This window comes from Dromiciops gliroides, chromosome 1 (genome assembly GCF_019393635.1).
Source record: "Dromiciops gliroides isolate mDroGli1 chromosome 1, mDroGli1.pri, whole genome shotgun sequence".
Lineage (NCBI taxonomy): Eukaryota > Metazoa > Chordata > Mammalia > Microbiotheria > Microbiotheriidae > Dromiciops > Dromiciops gliroides.
In genome coordinates, this window is record NC_057861.1 from 687,765,207 (window position 1) to 687,784,012 (window position 18,806).

The 18,806-nt window shown below is 37.1% G+C and overlaps 1 protein-coding gene across 3 annotated transcripts in view; it reads right to left on the reverse strand.

Moving 5' to 3' along the window:
* DDC (dopa decarboxylase) overlaps positions 1 to 18,806 on the reverse strand; it is a 121,618-nt gene that overhangs the window by 95,374 nt on the left and 7,438 nt on the right. The window contains exon 2 of one of the 3 annotated variants that reach the window (XM_043975351.1): positions 9,974 to 10,080. The exons of 1 other annotated variant lie outside the window; for it this stretch is intronic. The gene's annotated coding sequence lies outside the window, so the exon portion shown is untranslated. Of the gene's footprint in view, positions 1 to 9,973; positions 10,081 to 17,359; positions 17,401 to 18,806 lie in introns of all 3 variants that reach the window. One more of the 3 variants, XM_043975352.1, reaches the window with a different exon arrangement.

Below are 18,806 nucleotides of genomic sequence, written 5' to 3' on the forward strand. Positions count from 1 at the left end.
GACTCTAATGAAGCACTCATTGGAACTCTGGGGTCTAAAAGTAGGAAGGTAGTTACAAGTAGAGCTGTCTATCCACAGGAACAGGTGTCCCAATGTTTGCTGGCTCCAAGGTGTGTCTGTAGTCTTAGTTTGGCCAATGAGATTGGAGCCAAGGATGTCTACCAGGGGAGAGGAGGAAGGGATCATGGAAATATACCCTTGTGCTTTAGATTGTGTAGCCTTAAGAGAGATGGGCATCTCAGCTATTACTCCAGGACCAAAAGTGCAGGAAAAAATTCTATAACAATGGCTAAGGCCAAATGGCTACAGTTGGGCTAAGAATTTTACTTCAGGATAACCAACAGAGAGGATGGGTCAAAGGCAAAGGGAAGAGAACTTTCAAGTGCTAGAGTCATCTCCAGGAGGGTAAGGTGGGTGGGTGGCTGCCAAGTTGAGGTAGAGGGTGTGAAAACCAGAAGGATTTTTTTGAGTTTAGAAAGCCATAAAGAACATTTAGAGGATTTTCCTAAAGTGCAGGAGTTAGGAAGACCTGAATCAGAATCCTGCCTCAGTAACACTTAACCTGTCTTAGCCTCAGTTTTCTCATTTGTTGAATGGGGATAATAACACTTCCCCACAGAGTTGTTATGAGGGTTAGAAGGGATAACATATGTAAAGTGTTTTGAATATCTTAAAGCACTATATAAATGCTATCTATGTGGGGAGGAGGTGGGGGGGGGGAGGAGGAGCAAGAGTAGCAGCAGCAGCAGCAACAGCCCCATTAAGACAAGACTGGAGGGCCAGAGCCAAAAACTCTAGGATGAAGTAGGCAAGTGTACATTTTGGGAGTTATCTGGGGATAGAATCGAATGAGAGGGAAGTAGGTCTCTGCTCCCAAAGTGAGGCTTCCTCACTAGAATTAGGGATTAAAAGACCTCCTCTGACCCATCCTCTCTCTGCACAGCTGCTAAAGTAGCATTTCCAAAGCATAGGTCTAACCATGTCTTCCACTCTCTTGCACTATGAAGTTCAGTTGTTTCCTTCTACTTTTAGGATTAAATACAAACTCCTCTCTTTGACATTTAAAGCCCTTTACAATCTAGCTCCAACCTACCTTTCCACCCTTATTATATATTACTTCTCTTCCCATACTGTGTACTTTTATATGACATACTGTTTTTCCCTATAGAATGTAAACTTTTTGAAGGCAGCGCTTTCATTCTTTTTTTGTATCTCCAGTTCCTAGTGCAATGCCTGACACACAGTAGGTATTTATTAAATGATTATGGATTAACTGGATTATTAGAGAAGCTGTTTTTAGTACAAATATTTGAGAAATCAGTGTAGCATAATGAAAAGGGCAATGAATTCCAGCTCTGCATTTACCTGTTTGGGCAAATAATTTTATTTCTCTCTACTTCAATTTCCTTATCTGTAAAATAAGAGGGTTAGACTAGATAACCCATATAGTTGTTTCTATAAATATAACCCTCTGGGTTTTTTTTTTCCCATGGAGGTTATAAGAACAAGCTCAAAATGACTTGTGAGAGCTGATTGTTAAATTTTCAGTGTGAGCATTTATACCCAAGAGACCAGCAAACTACAGGTTAAGGCTGAATTTATTGTTTTGTTTATTGGCTAGATATAAGAAAGTGACAGAAAAAATAACAATGCAAATTTAACTTAAAATTATATGGTGGGCGCAGCTAGGTGGCACAGTGGATAGGGCACCAGCCCTGGATTCAGGAGGACCTGAGTTCAAATCTGGCCTCAGACCCTTGACACTTACTAGCTGTGTGACCCTGAGCAAGTCACTTAACCCCAATTGCCTCACCAAAAAAAAAAAAGTATATGGTGTGTGGGGTTTTTTTGACAGCTAATTGTTAAACATTTACCAGCACAATACTGATTATGGTTCAAGGAAAAGAGTAATAGGGATAGGATTGCAAAAAAAGAAAGAAGAGTTATTAGAAATTATTTTAAATGTACAGAAAAGATCAGAAAGCAGGTCATGAAGAATTGCAGAAAGCAAGGACAACTTTGAAAGTTTATGTTGAATTTATATGTCTATATGTATTTGTATACGTGTGTGTATGTGTTGTACATAATAGACTCACAGTTCCTCATACAACCCTCTTTTTTCTTGTTTTACTATGTATAAGGGGATATTCATTGTTAAGTTCAGAATTTAAATGGTCTGCCAAGCTGAGTCTATGGACTCAGACTGACATGTTGAGCTAACATCTGGCCTATATAAGATAAGACTAGTTGACTCCAAAGTCAAGACCCAGGAGAGGAGCCATTTGAACAAAAGGTGCAGATCTAACATAAAGCCCAGTTCCTGAGTAAACATGCATGTATGATCAAGGTTAATTATTAAAGCTTCTAAAATTCGTATCATTTCAATGTTTATAATTTAACCCATTTTATTCTTTACCCATTTTACTTAGTAGTAGAAGTCTTTGAACCCCTAAATAAAGTATTAGGTGCTATTTTCAGGTAACAAGTTAAAAGATAAGAGGCAGGTTAGTGTAGTGGAGAGAGCTGTCTAGGCACTCAGAAAGACCTGGGTTCAAATCATGCCTTTGACAAATATTGACTGAGTGATTTTGGGCAAATACTCTTATTTCCTAGCACCCCAGAAAACTAAGATTATGCATTATCGAACAATTGCTAATCTGTTTTGGTAAAGGGCATACTCACTAATATATATATATCTATATATAGATATATAGATATATAGATATAGATATAAAAGATCACATCCTTTCCAATAGGCAAAGCTAAATTTGTGGAATCTCCAAGTTTAGAAAGAAGTGATAGTAGAGAGAAACCAAAGAATGGGTGCACCAATGAGTCAAATCCTCAGAACTCATGGTAAAAAAAAAGAGGGTCCTGAGATTTAGTTGCTCTATTGTAGCCCATTATTCTCCACCATATTACTCTGATAATTGCAACTAGCTTGAAGGAGTGAAGTTCTCTCTGGCTATACAGGTGAGACTAGTGATGAGAAGCATGAATTAGTTCAATTCCCCTTGAATAAGAAGCAGATAACTTTCAATAATGCCTTCCTTATAGAATGCACTAAATTTGCACTAATAAAGGCTTTTCAGATTGAATATTGATGTCATCAGTCCTCTTTGAGAATGGAGGACAAACAGACCCATTTGTGAACAGCTAAAATAAATGAAATAAAAGAAATGGTGTTTTCTTTCCCTTTTTTATGGTTGGAGAAGCAATGGAAGGAAGAAATAATAAATGGCAATAAATAAATAAATAAATGATGTATGAAGATGCATATGTATATGTGGATATGTAGATGTGTGTATATGCATAAGTATGTGTATATATGCGTATGTGTCTGTACATACATAGGGTGATTCAAAATCTTACTCCAGTTTGAAGTTACAAAAGTTTAAAACTGGAGCAAGACTTTTGGGATATATACAACAAAGAGATAAGTACTGAAAGAATTCTGTTGAAAGGCAAGTTGTTTATCGTTTAGAGTGAGGCTGGCAGAAGGGAAAACCTTATAGTGGGGTAAATTAGGGAGTCAGTGACATATTATGACCTAAATGAGCATCAAGAAGGCCTTCTGACCCCTCAAATACCTCCCTTGCTATTTGTTGGAGTACCTGAAATTTCAACATTAGAGTCTCATTCCCTTTGGATTTTTGGTGTTTCAGTCTTCAAATGTATCCTCTTACAATAATCCTGTGTGGGATAAAATCACTCAGCACTAATAAATAAAGTCCTCCAAAAAATGGGGACTAAGAGGGGTACCTGGGAGAGTGGAGAAGAGGACAGAACAAGTAGAAATGGACACTGAAAAGGAAGGCTGGGAACAAGGGAAGCAAGGTAATAAGACTGGAGGGGGCCTATGTTTAGAACATTCCCAGCAGAGCGGTGTGCTGATCACAGATGCCAGCCTACAGGATCTTACAGAATAAACAAGCAATCAGAATTCATTGTGGTAATGCTCAGGTAAGGAGATTAGGTTTGAATGTAGGGTAGTGGCTGGTGAGACAAATTTTACTTATAATAAGACTAAGGTGGGGCAGCTATGTGGCGCAGTGAATAAAACACCAGTCTTGGATTCAGGAGGACCTGAGTTCAAATATGGCCTCAGATACTTAACACTTACTAGCTATGTGACCCTGGGCAAGTCACTTAACCCCAATTGCCTCACTAAAAAACAAACAAAAAAATCAAATCCAGCCTCAGACACTTGACACCTACTAGCTGTGTGACCCTGGGCAAATCACTTAACCCCAATTGCTGTTGCTGAAGAAGAAGAAGAAGAAGAAGAAGAAGAAGAAGAAGAAGAAGAAGAAGAAGAAGAAGAAGAAGAAGAAGAAGAAGAAAGAGGATGAGGAGGAGGGCTTTAGCATTTGACTTAATCACAGGGGTCACCACAACCAAAGCAAGAACCTTGAGTCAGCACAAAGATTTGGGATATATGAACAAAGAAGGAAGCAAGTAGAATTATAAGAACAACATTGGTATCTAAAGCATAGATACAGAGTCTCTCCAATCACCCTGCAGCAGGGACTGTCTATAGGGTTAGGAAATGCCAAATTAACCTGGCATCCACTCTAGTTGGGTGCATGGCTATCTTGGAAAAAAATATACATGGAATGCCTTTGTATGTTCTGGAATGCCAGGATTTACCACCTACAGTGTGAAGCGACTATTGAACATATTCCTTATCCCCAAAATATCTCTCCAGTCACCTGTCTTGGTTCTTGAAATCCCCACCATTAGAAATTCATTCCTTTTTTGCATTCACTAGTCCCCTATTAGAATGTAAACATCTCTCTTTTGAGTTAACTCTTTAACTGTTGAGGGTGAAAGAATTAAGAAAATACTTTCTGAGCCCTTCTTTCCACTGTGTCTCTGTCATAATTTGAGGTGAAGTGCCCCCTAGTCAGAGATTATGGGATCTGAAAGATGGAGGCACCAAAAACCCAAGAAGCATGGATTAGCCCAACACTTATACAAAGGAAACAGAATAGTATAGTCAGATAGAATCAAATTGGCTGAGAGATTATATATGACCTTGAGTTTATCTGATTGACTGAGAAAAATGAACACTTAAATGATTGCCTCCATCTTAATTCAGTTTTATTTATTAAGCACCTACAATGCATGATGCTCTTTTAGGCCCTAGGGACATAACAGTCTGCCTTCAAGCAGCTCACAGTCTATTATGGTCCAGGAAACTAGTGGAACTGAGAAGACATGAGTTAAGCCTTCACATTCATACAGCTCCGGCAGGGACTGGTGTCACCAAGATCCCTATGATATAGACTTTGATAGTTTGGGTCAGCTTTGCCTCTAGGTGGATTGATCTGGGATATAGCAGAGGGTCCCTTGAACTGTACATATTAAAAATGGTTTTAACGATTTTGTCATGTGACTACCAGACACTTTAGGGAATTTTCATGCAGACTGCTTTTAACCTCTTTGCCAACAGCATTTAATCTGTTTTTATTCATTCGACATACATTTATTAAGTGACTTCTATGTGCCAGATACTGTGCTAAGTGCTAAGGATACAAAAAGAGGCAAGGAAAGGTAAGGAACTTAAAGTCTAATGGATTTTCTCTTCCTGAACTATATTTGAACGGACTTGAGAGCTGTTTTCACTTGGGATATTTGAATATGGATTTAGATGGATTCTTTATTTGAACCCTTGGGTTCTGTGTGATCCATTTCACCAAGTGAGAACGAGACTGGACACAATCTAATAGGGGAGAAAATATTTGTATGCATAGACAAATAACTATAAAAATAATAACACAAGGGAGAAGGAGTTAAAGCAGAAGTTTCGATAGTGCTGTGAAAAATTTGAGAAGAGGGAGGTCATTTTCACCTGGGGGATGGGTCTTTGGAGGTTCAAGGAAAACTACAGGGAGGAGGGTCACACACAAGTAGAGATGGAAGATGGAAGAAGAATCTATTCCTGACATGAAGGAATTAAAAAAATAAAACGAAGTTCATGGATCCTAAGTTAAGAACCCCTGATATAGAATTAAGTCAGGCTAATTGGGAAGGTAATTAGAACCAGATTGTAGAAGGCCTGGAATTCCAGGATTATGTGTTTATACTTTATTTGGTTGGCAAAAGAGAGCTACTCATGGTCTTATAAGTAAAGAAATGACATTATTATAGCAGCACATTAAGAAGTTTTCTTAGGCAACATTGAAAAGGATGGATTGACAAAGTGATGGAATGGAAGCAGTGAGGTCAGTTAGGGGACTGTTATAATAGTCCAGATGAGAAGATACAACAGATGACTAAAACAGAGGGCTTAGAGCAGAGTTAGAAGGAAAGAGATAGACCTAAGGAGAGAGCATAGAAGGGAGCATAGGAAGCATCAGCCCTGGCCCATCATGAAAAGGATGGGATGATGAGGTAGAAAGGGGATGGGAGCCGATGAAAACCAGTTTGACTGATATAGCCCCAACCCCCAGGAGGCATATATCCTAAGGTTCAACTGACCTAGAGATAGGGCATCAGCAGCCTCCTCAGCAACTTGTTTGCTGAGACATAGTCAGAGTTAAGTTTCCTGGGCCCCTCCCCTTATTCTTCAGAAAATGCCTTCATTTCAGTGGTCTAGAATCTCTGAATGATAAAACTGTCTCCTGTCCTGGATGAAGGAGCAGTCTCCTATTCCTACAGCCTCAGTCAGCTCTTTGTTTAAAATTCAATATAAATTTGAGCCCTGAGGGCCTGGGGCGCCTTGGATCAGACTGTGAAACTTGTTTCATGTCTGAATCACTAGCCTGCCCAAAGAGCGGGATAGTTAGTGGATGGGGAGGGGAGAAAAAAAGGGACACTCTGTGTGGTTCCTCATGGGCTTCTGCCCTCCTCCCATAGTGGCCATCCCTGTATGGCAGCGCTACTCTTTGGGAACATTCCCCTCCCCCTTTGCTTTGCAGGGAGCGGGCGGCGGCGGAGGGAGGGGGGGAGGCTGCCATCTGTAACAAGCAATTTAACATTTAATTATAGGTCACCACAACATAGCTTGAAGGACCCTGCAAACATTAAATCCAACCTGCTCATTTTATAAAATGATACGTTGTCTTCTATTTCCACTGACTGTTTCACGTGGCTTGGGTTTGGCTCTCTGGATAGGTTCTACATTTCTTGAAGGCAAGGAAATAGACCATACTTTAGGTTTACTTGTCTTTCATACTTTATTTTATCATACTTTTTTAAAATTTTATTTTAACTTTATTTTAATTATTTTTTTTAGTGAGGCAATTGGGGTTAAATGACTTGCCCAGGGTCACACAGCTAGCTATTAAGTGTTAAGTGTCTGAGGGTGGATTTGAACTCAGATACTCCTGACTCCAGGACCAGTGCTCTATCCACTGCACCACCTAGCTGCCCCTTATCATACCCTTTTAAGGACTCTAAGCTGCAGCCAAAATAAGCTACCAATAGCTAGTTCCCAAACTCTACATTCTCCCTCTCATTTCAGGACACTGGTGAAGGCTGTCTCCTTTGCCCAGAATGCACTTGATCCTCATGCCCCCTTTCAGATCCCTTTCTTCCAGGATCAATTGGTGCCACCTCCTCCATGATGTCTTCTTTGAATTCCCCAATTGAAAGTCTTTTCTCCTTCCTAAAGGTTTCCTGGTCTGGGTCCTTGCTTTGAACCTAGCATTCCTTACCTTTGGATTACACTTGAGTACATGTTGTACATCTCTGAGTACAAAGTAAGCTCCCTGAAGGCAAGCACAAAGTATTTTAACCTTTATAGACATCGGGGTTTGCAGAGTACCTAGCACCCTAGTAATCACTTTAAGATATTTGTTAAATGAATGGAGATGTGCTGGGTATGGAAAAGCTAATAGGTAGATGTTCAGTCATTTTTCAGTCATGTCCAACTCCTCAAGGCTCCATTGGGGGTTTTCTTGGCAAAGATACTGAAGTGGTTTGCCATTTCCTTCTCCACTTCATTTTACAGATGAGAAGACTGAGGCAAACAGGGTGAAGTGACTTGCCCAGGGTCACACAGATAGTGAGGATCTGAGGCTGGATTTGAACTCAGAAAGGTGAGTCTTCCATACTCCAGAACCAGAACTCAATCCACCATACCACCTAGTTGCCTCTAAAAGGGAGATAGTAAGAAGAAACTTTATTTACTTTATCATGATGCCTTTGGTAGACCCTGAGAGATGCTATCAAAAGAATATATTTAGAATGATACATAAGCCAAATGTAAAGAAATATACCATTTATTCATAATAGGCATTTATGAAGCACCTGCTATATGACAGGTACTCTTCAAGGCCCTAGAGATACAAATACACAAAAGAAATAATCTCTCATCCCTCTCAGGGAGCCTACATTCTAACTGGAAGCGTCAAAAAGTACATTACATCAGGGGCAGCTAGGTGGCGCAGTGCATAAAGCACCAGCCCTGAATTCAGGAGGACCTGAGTTCAAATCCATCCTCAGACACCTGATACTTACTAGTTGTGTGACCTTGGGCAAGTCACTTAACCCTCATTGCCCTGGAAAAAAAAATAAGTACATTACATGAAGAATAAATAGGGGGGCGGCTACGTGGCACAATGGATAGAGCACCGGCCCTGGAGTCAGGAGTACCTGAGTTCAAATCCAGCCCCAGACACTTAACACTTACTAGCTGTATGACCCTGGGCAAGTCACTTAACCCCAATTGCCTCACTAAAAAAAACTAAACAAAACAAAACAAAAAAATAATAAATAGGAATGGCACTAACAAGACCAGGAAAGACTTATAAGATCATAGATCTAGAGCTGGAAGGGACTTCAGAGGCCAGCCAGTATAACAACCCTCTCATTTTACAGGTGAGGAAACTGAGACCCAGAAAGGTTAGATGACTTGCCATGGTTGCAAAGGTGGGATTTGAACGCAGTTCCTCTGACTCCAGAGCCATCTCTTTCCATTCTATGGTGATGCCTCCTACAGAGCACTACTATGCTAGGTGCTGAATGAAGTATGAAAGTGAGATGGTGAGATCTTTGCCTTCATGGAGCTGATAGTCTAGTAGAGGTAGAGATCACAAACACAGATGTTATACCACCCAATGTTGTATAGAGAGACAGAAAACATCTCTGCTGTGGGCTGTGTATGGACTGGGAGGAGCACTGCTATCAGCTGAGTGTAACAAGGGAAGGTTACATGAAAGCATTTGGGTTGGGCTTTGAAGGAGGTAGGAATTCAATCCGAGAAGGAGAAGGAGGGAATATGAGGCAGGCAAACAATATAAGTAAAGGTTTGGAGGTGGGAAAATGGAAAGTATACTTAGAAGGCAGGGAATATACCATTTAGGCTAAAACAGCACCTACTTATTAGCACCTTGAGAAAAGACAAAAAAAAAAGTAAGATGGCAGCTGAGTGAAGAGGGTCCTGAATGCTAGAAAATTCATTGGCCAGCATGTATTTTAAGAGATAAAGAAGATATGAGGGAGGATGGGCAATTAAAGATAAATATGAAGAAGTGGCATAGTTCTATGGAAATGGTCTCAGGAGCTCTGCAGCTTAGAATGATCTTAGACTAGGAAGCAACATCAAGGCCAACAGAATTGGCTTTTAAAGCTATTGTTGGGGGAAAGAGGGAGATCCAAGAAGGTGCTTCTGGGGTTGGAGAGGAGACAAAATAACTCAATTTAAAAATTTTACTTTTAAGGGCAGCTAGCTGGCACAGTGGGCAAAGCACTAGCCCTGGATTCAGGAGGACCCAAGTTCAAATCTGGCCTCTGACACTTGACACTTACTAGCTGTGTGACCTTGGGCAAGTCACTTAATCCTCGTTGCCCTGCAACAACAACAACAACAAAAAATTTTGCTTTTGTTTTTTTCTACCAATGAGAGTCTAGAATTCAGGTTCAGCTTCTGATACATACTGACTACCAAGGTAAACTTGGACAAGTCACTGTTAACCTCTCATTAATGTTGGTAACTAAAACTAAATGTTGTTGAAAAGGTACGGACCAGCAGTGATGAAGAAGGTTTTTTTTTTCAGGAGATCTTTCTACCAATAATCCACTGGTACAATCATAGTATCATTCCCGATTCCTCAGTTGAGGAGAATGTTCACTCTGGAAAGGATAGAATGAAAATAGTCAGGAAAGAGGTAAAGTACAAGATGGGCAGTTAGGTGGTGCAGTGGGTACTGTGTCAGACCTAGAGTCAGGAAGACTCTGAGTTCAAATCTGTCTTAGACATTTACTAACTATGTGACCCTAGGCAGGTCCCTTAACCCTGTTTACCTCAGTTTCCTCATCTGTAAAACGAGCTGAAGAAGAAAATACAAACCATTCCAGCATTTTTTCCAAGAAAACCCCAAATGGGGTCACAAAGAGTCAGATACAACTGAAAAATTACTGAACAACCACTAAAGTGCAAGTTAAGTGAGGCATTGATAAGAGGGTATCTATCTATTCTAAGTGAGTTATAGTTACCAATCTTTGATGACCTAAATCTCTAGAGTTTCTAAACAAACTGGCATATGTGACAATTGAGTTTCTAACAGTGCTCCTTAAAAAAAAAAAAAAAACTATGGAGGATTGGAGAGATCACAAGCCTGCAGCTGGACAAGTATTCTCCTAGTTTTTGAAAAAAGGTACAAGAACATATTCTTCAATATATAGCCCTGTTTTATTGATTTTGATGCCTGGAAAAATTCTAGAATACATTATTAAAGGGATATGGCTTTTGAGTATTCAGAAAAAGAGATGATGATCACTGAGACATCTTGACTTCATCAAGAACAAATAATGCCAGACGAACCTCATATCCTTTTCTGATAGGGTTGCTAGGCTGGTAAATCAGAGTAATATTGTAGATATAGATCAGCTATATTTTAGGAAAATATAAAGTCTCTCATACTTCCCTTGTGGAAAACACAGAGGGACATGGCTTAAAACAGCAGTTTTCAAAGTATAGTCTGGGAACTCCTGAGAGTCTCCAAGGCCCTTCCAAAGGGACCACATAGGAAAAGATCCATTATATTATAGATATATTATAATATTACATAGATATGATAATGCTATTAAATAATAATTGTAATTTATAATACAGTAACCATCAATAGTACATAGTAAACATCAATTCTAATGCAGTAAACATCAATAAAATGCTTTGAGGGGAGGTTCTCAATAACTTTTTTTTTGGTTCTCAATAACTTTTAAAAGTGCAAAGGAACCCTTAGACCAAAAACTTTGAGAATTACTGGATTAGGTACCATAGATAGATCTGGATCTGGCTGTATGGCCAAACCAGGATTGTGCTGGAGTCAGCTCAAACCAATTTAGGAAAGCCAATTGTTAAATTTTGAGTGTGAGTGTTCGCACCTCAGAAATCAGCAAATACAACATTCCAAGGTTGGATTTATTGTTTTGTTGATTATCTAGACTTTGTAAAGTGATGAATAATATGTTAATAACTCAGATTAAATTTAAAAGTGAGTTTATATACATCCCCACCCCCAGAGAACCATTGTTCAACATTTATTAGCACATCACTGGACCAAATCCCAAAAGGTGTCAGTATGTAAACCTTGTGGGAGAACTCTCTTGAAACAGCTTAAGAAAATATCCTTGGTCTTGTGTCATTCACCATTTTAATGAATGCCTTGAATTAAGCTAGGTGTAGATGACACAACTCTGGAAGGAATAACTCATATGTTGGATAATAACTGAGTCAGGAACTGAAAAGATCTCAACAAGCTAAGATAATAAACCAAATCCAATAAGATGAAATACAGTAGAGATAATGCATAATGCTACACTTATGTTCAAGAAGTCAATTGTACAAGTACAGGTTAGAGGAGGAAAAGCATAGCAAAAGTTTCTGTTGCGGGGAGAAGGAAGTTTTAAAAAGCTTTTGGTGAATTGCAAGCTTACATGAGTCAGAAGAATGACACAACAGACAAAAAAGCTGGGTCAAATTTAAAACTGGTTTAGGAAGAGGCAGAGTGTCCAGGATGACAGATATGTACTTTGTCCTGGTCAAACTACATTCAGAGCATTGTGATCAGTTCTTAGTGCCAAGTTTTAGGAAGAATTTTGACAAACTGAAACAGAACAAAAAGAGGTCTACCAGGATTATAAAGGGATTTGAAATGACAACATGCAAGGACTAGCAGAAGAAAGTAGTGAAGACAAGTTGAAGGACGAGGCATAGAAGAGTGGCCTTTAGATTTTTGAAGGGCTTTCTAGAAAGTATAAAAAGTCCCAAAATGGAATGAGTTTTCTTGAGTGGTGGTGAATTTCCCACCACTAACAAGTTTCAATTGGAGGCTATAAAACCATTCTTCAGGGATGTAGTTGGATGTATTCATGTTTAAGTAAAGGTTAGAGTTGATATAGGCATTGAAGGGTTATTGTCTAATATGATAAAAAAAATGTATCTAAAACCAAAAGCTAGCACTATTTGCAATGGTGAAACACTAGAGACTTTTAAAATAAAGACAGTACTATGGTTATTTGACATGGGTCTAGAAATGCTAGGAATAGCAATAAGACAGGAGGAAGACATTAAAAGCAGAAATGTAAGCAAAAGAGAGGCAGTTATCTTTCCTTGGTATTCCAATTAGAAATGCCTTTCCAGCCCAATCTCAGCTATACATGGCACCTTCACAAAAATTGACCATGTACTAGGGCATAAAACCTTACAAACAAATGCAGAAAAGCAGGGGTATTAAATGCATCCTTTCAGACCACAATGTAATACAAATTATTTTTTTTAAGTGCCATGGAAACATAAATTAAAATGAACTGAAAACTAACTAATCCTATAGAATGAGTGGGCCAAAGAACAAATCATAGAAACAATAAATAATTTCATTAAAGAGAATTACAATAATGAGACAGCATACCAAAATTTATGAGATAAAGCCAAAACATTACTTAGGGGAAAATTTATATCTCTAAATGTTTATATCAATAAGTTAGAGAATGAGCAGATTAATGAATTGAGCATGCATTTTTTAAAATCTGGAAAAAGAACAAATTAAAAATCTCTGATTAAATACCAAATTGGAAATCCTGAAAATCAAAGTAAGATTAATAAAATTGAAAGGAATAAAACAATTGAATTAATAAATAAAACTAGGAGCTGGTGTTATGGAGGAAGGGAAATCAATAAAATACATAAACCATTGGTTCATTTGATTCTTTTTTTTTTTTGGTGGGGCAATGAGGGTTAAGTGACTTGCCAAAGGTCACACAGATGGCAAGTGTCAAGTGTCTGAGGCCGGATTTGAACTGAGGTCCTCCTGAATTCAAGGCCAGTGCTTTATCCATTGTGCCACCTAGCTGCCCCCCAGTTAATTTGATTCTTAAAAAAAGAAAGAAGAAAACCAAATTACCAGTATCAAAAATGAAATGTGTGAATTAATTCATCAATGAAGATGAAATTAAAATAATTATTAGGAGCTATTTTGCACAATTATATGTCAATAAATCCAACAATCTAAATGAAATGGATTGATATTTACAAAAATATTAATTTCCTAGATTAACAGAAGAGGAGATAGAATATTTAACTATCACTATCTCAGAAAATAATGAGTTCCCTAAGAAAAAATCCCCAGGATCAGATGGATTCACAAGTGAAGTCTAACAAACATTTAAAGAACAATTAATTCTAATACTTCACAAACTATTTGGAAAAATAGGTGAAGGAGTCCTACCAAATTTGTTTTAAGACACAGACATGGTGTTGATACCTAAACCAGGAAGAGCAAAAACAGAGAAAGAAAACTATAAACCAATTTCCCTAATGAATCTTGATGCAAAAATTTTAAAGGAAATAATAGTAACAATGAGATCACAGCAATGTATCACAAAGACTATACACTCTGACCAGGTGGGATTTATACTGGGAATGAAGGGCTGGTTCAATATTAGGAAAATTCTGCATAATTGACCATATCAATAATAAAAAGCCATATCTGAATAGATGCAGGAAAAGCTTTGGACAAAATACAACACTAAAGAAACACTAGAAAACATAGGAATTAATGAAGCTTTCCTTAAAACGACTAATAGTACCTATCTAAAACTATCAGCAAGCATTATTTGTAATGGGGATTACAAATCCCCATCATAATGGGGATTACAAAACTAGAAGCCTTCCCAATAAGATCAGAAGTGAGGCAAGGATGTTTATTATTACCACTATTATTCAATATTGTGCTAGAAAAGCTAGCTGTAGCAATAAGAGAAGAAAAAGGAATTAGAACAGACAATGAGGAAACAAAACTATCATTCTTTGCAGATCATATGATGGCATACTTACAGAATCCTAGAGAATTAAATTTAAAACTATTTAAAATAACAACTTCAGAAAAGTTACAGATATAAAATAAACCTACATAAATAATCAGCATTTCAATATTTTAACAAAAATTTCCAGTAGAAAGAGATAAAAGGAAAAAGTCTGTTTAAAATAACTGTAGACAATATAACATATTTGGGAGCCTACCTGCCAAGACAAACCCAGGAACTATATGAAAACCATTACAAAACATTTTTCACACAGATACAGATTTAAATAGCTGGAGAAATAGTAATTGCTCACGGGTAGGCTGAGCCAATATAATAAAAATGGAATTTCTACCTAAATTAATTTAATGAAATTCATCTGAAAGAAAAAAAGTTTCAAGAATATCAAGGGAATCGGGGCAGCTAGGTGGCGCAGTGGATAAAGCACTGGCCCTGGATTCAGGAGTACCTGAGTTCAAATCCAGCCTCAGACACTTGACACTTACTAGCTGTATGACCCTGGGCAAGTCATTTAACCCCCATAGCCCTACAAAAAAAAAAAAAAAGAATATCAAGGGAATCTAAAAAAAATGTGAACGTGGCCTACCAGTACCAGATTTCAAACTGCATTACAAAGCAATAATCATTGGGGCAGTTAGGTGGCACAGTGGATAAAGCACCAGCCCTGGATTCAGGAGGACCTGAGTTCAAATCCAGCCTCAGATACTTGATACTTGCTAGCTATGTGGCCCTGGGCAAGTCACTTAACTCATTGCCCTGGGGGAAAAAAGCAATAATCATTGAAACAATTTGGTATTAGCTACCAAATAAAGTGGTAGATCAGGTACACAATACATAATAGTAAATGACCATAGTCATTTAATATTTGATAAGCCCAAAGATCCAAGCTTCTGGGAGAAGAACTCAGTATTTGACACAACATTGCTGGGAAAACTATAAAGTAGTTTTGCAGAAGCTGGGTATAGACCACACCATATACCAAGATAAGGTCTAAAGATAGGTTTCTGATTTAGACATAAAAGGTGCTATCATAAGCGTTTTAGGGGAGCATGGAAAAGTTTACCTGTCAGATCTATGGATAAGGGAAGAATTTTTGACTAAACAAGAGTTAGAGAGCACTATGGGTTATAAAATTAATAATTTTGATTACATTAAAATTAAAAGGGTTTGCACAAAGCCAATTCAGCCAAGATTAAAAGGAAAACAGGAAACTGGGGGGGGGGCGGGGCAGAATTAAAGCAAGATTCCCAATTAACAAATGGCCAACAGATATAAACAGGCAGTTTTCAGAAGAAAAACAATCAAAGCTACTTATGGTCATATAAAAATGCTCTATCACTATTGATCAGAAAAATGAAAATTAAAACAACTCTGAGGTACTACCTTACACCTCTCAGTTTGCTTAATATGACAGAAAAGGATAATGATAAATATTGGAGGGATGTGGAAAAATTCAGACACTGATGCACTGTTGGTGGAGTTGTGAACTGATCCAATCATTCTGGAGAACAATTTGGAATTATGAACTATAAAAACTATGCATACTCTTTGACCCAGCAATACCACTACTAAGTCTTTATCCCAAAGAATGCAAAGAAAAAGGAAAAGGTCCTATATGTGCAAAAAATATTTATAGCAACTCATTTTGTAGTGGTAAAGAATTGGAAATTGAGGTTATGCCTATCAATTGGGGAATGGCTGAACAAGTTGTGGTATATGATTGTAATGGAATACTATCATGCTATAAGAAATGATGAGCATGATGTTTTCAGAAAAACATGGTAAGATTTATATAAATTTGCAAAGTGAAGTGAGCAGTACCAGTAGAATATTGTACATAACAACAGAAATATTGTTAAATATCAACAATGACTTAGATATTCTAATCATTACAATGATCTAAGACAATTGTGATAAAAAATGCTATCTACCTCCAGAGAAAGAACTGATTGAAACTGAATGCAGATCAAAGAATATTTTTTCACTTTTTTCTTTATTGCTCTGTTTTCTTTTGCAACATGGATAATATGGAAATATGTTTTTTCATGACTTTATATGCACAAAATATATCAAATTGTTTAACTTCTCAAAGAAGGGACAGGGGAGGAACAAGAGAAAGAATTTGGAACTCAAATTTTTAAAAAATAAATGTTAAAACTTTTTTTGCATGTAACTGAGAAACATTTAATGAAATAAATAAAAGTATATGGGGGAACAAAAAAATACTCACCCAATAATCAGAGAAGAAACTAATTAAGACAATTAATAGCTTTTGTGATGTAATAAATTACAAAATAAAAACCACAAAAAATAAAGAACATTTCAATATGGCAGTAATAAAACCCAGAAACCGAATTATCTTAGCCCTGCTGAAGCTCAGAATTACCAACATTAAATGATCCACCAGCATCAGCTTTCCCAGAAACAAGGATTATAAATATAAACCTCCACACATTCCCTGATGGAATTATTTGTAGAATTTCTCTACTTTCTCATTCTTTATAGACAGTGATGACAAAAAAAAAACCCAAAACAAAACAAAACAAAAAACCCTGCAACTATTTTCTTTGTGCTTTTTCTCTCTGAAAATACCTCAATGCAATTAAAAAACTATCCATATGTCCCATTCAAAGACATTTTTTTAAAAATTTGGACTAATGATAAAAACAAACAGAAAACATTTAAACCAACATTTTTTATCTGCCTCTCCAAGGATAATCTGTGAGATGCAACTTTTTTTTTTTTAATTCTGGCTTCACTTATAGCAAGAATATTAAGACATACTTGATTCAGTTCTTCTGGTAGTCAGTCTATTTATTGGTTGCTGGATAAAGATAGGAGTTTCAAAGCTAAGTAGATTAAATGCCCCAGGGCTGGAGCATGATTTCTGGAATATAACATAATATCAGGCAGAATTGAATACAAATAAGAAAGCAAGAGGTAAATGCTCTATGTGCAATTCAAAAAGAGGATATGTTCAAGTAAAATAGATGTACTTGGGGCAGCTAGGTGGCACAGTGGATAAAACACCAGCCCTGTATTCAGGAGGACCTGAGTTCAAATACAACCTCAGACACTTGACACTTACTAGCCGTGTGATCTTGGGCAAGTCACTCAACCCTCATCGCCCTGCAAAAAAATTAAATAAAATAAAGTAAAATAGATGCACTTAATGATTCTGCAGTGAGACTCATTAAAGAAAGCTTACACGCTTTCAAAAAATAGAAAAAATCATGTATTAGGAGATTTTAACACTCCACAAAAAAAAAATAAACAAGAAAGAAATTGCAGGACCAAAGAGAATACCAAACAACCTATATCTAATAGGTATATGGAGATAACACAATTGAAAGAGCAAAAAATATATATTCTTTTCAAGCAGACATGGAAATTACAAAATAGCATGGGCTAAGTCACAAAGAAGATCCAGATTTGGAATAACAAAGATTTTATACATTGCATTTATAAAGGATAATTTAAATGGGATTAGTATTAAATAATTATGAGTAAAAGATGTAGGTCTTTTTGAAAAATAAAAACTGACCAAAAAAAAGAAAACCCTGAGTAAAAGAGGTAAGTATAGAAATTGTAATGATAACTATACAGACCTATATCAAAACCTATGGGATGCAACCAAAGCTAGACTCAGAGACAAATTTATAGCACTAAATGCTTATTAAAATAAGGGGGGGGGCAGCTAGGTGGCACAGTGGATAAAGCACCAGCCCTGGATTCAGGAGTACCTGAGTTCAAATCCGACCTTAGACACTTGACACTTACTAGCTGTGTGACCTTGGGCAAGTCACTTAACCCTCATTGCCCATCCCCCAAAAAAAGTGGGAATGAGAGAACTTAATAAATATATACTATTTTAAAAAATCTAAAAAAAAATAGAGCCAACAGCAAAAGAAGAATAATGAAAATCAAAACAGAGGTAAATATAATACAAAGTAGAAAAATGATAAATAAATCAATGAGGTAGTAAGGCTTTTTTCAAAAACAACAAAAAAAGATAAATACGTAGCATTTTATTTTATTAAAGAGAGAAAATTTAAACACCAAAATAGAAATTAAGGAGGCAAAAGAAATAGAGAAAATCATTAGAGACTGTTACATATAACTCTGTGGTTAAAAAAAAATCAAATAAAATAAAAAATAAGAGTAAATAATGGCTGATTACTTACAAAAATGTGAAATACCAGAATTGATTAAGAAATGGGTAACTTAAATAGATTAGTCTTAGAACTAAAATCAGATAATCCATTAAAGAGGTATTTGGAAGTAGAGGGAAAGGGACAGGGAACAGATAGATTTATAAGCAAATTCTGCCAAACTTTTAAAATAATTCTGATACTATGTAGACTGTTTCAAGATATATGCAGAGATATTAAGCTATTCAGTTCCTTCATTAGAAAAATATGAGGGGCAGCTAGGTGGTACAGTGGATAAAGCACCGGCCCTCGATTCAGGAGGACCTGAGTTCAAATCTGGCCTCAGACACTTCACACTAGCTGTGTTACCCTAGGCAAGTCACA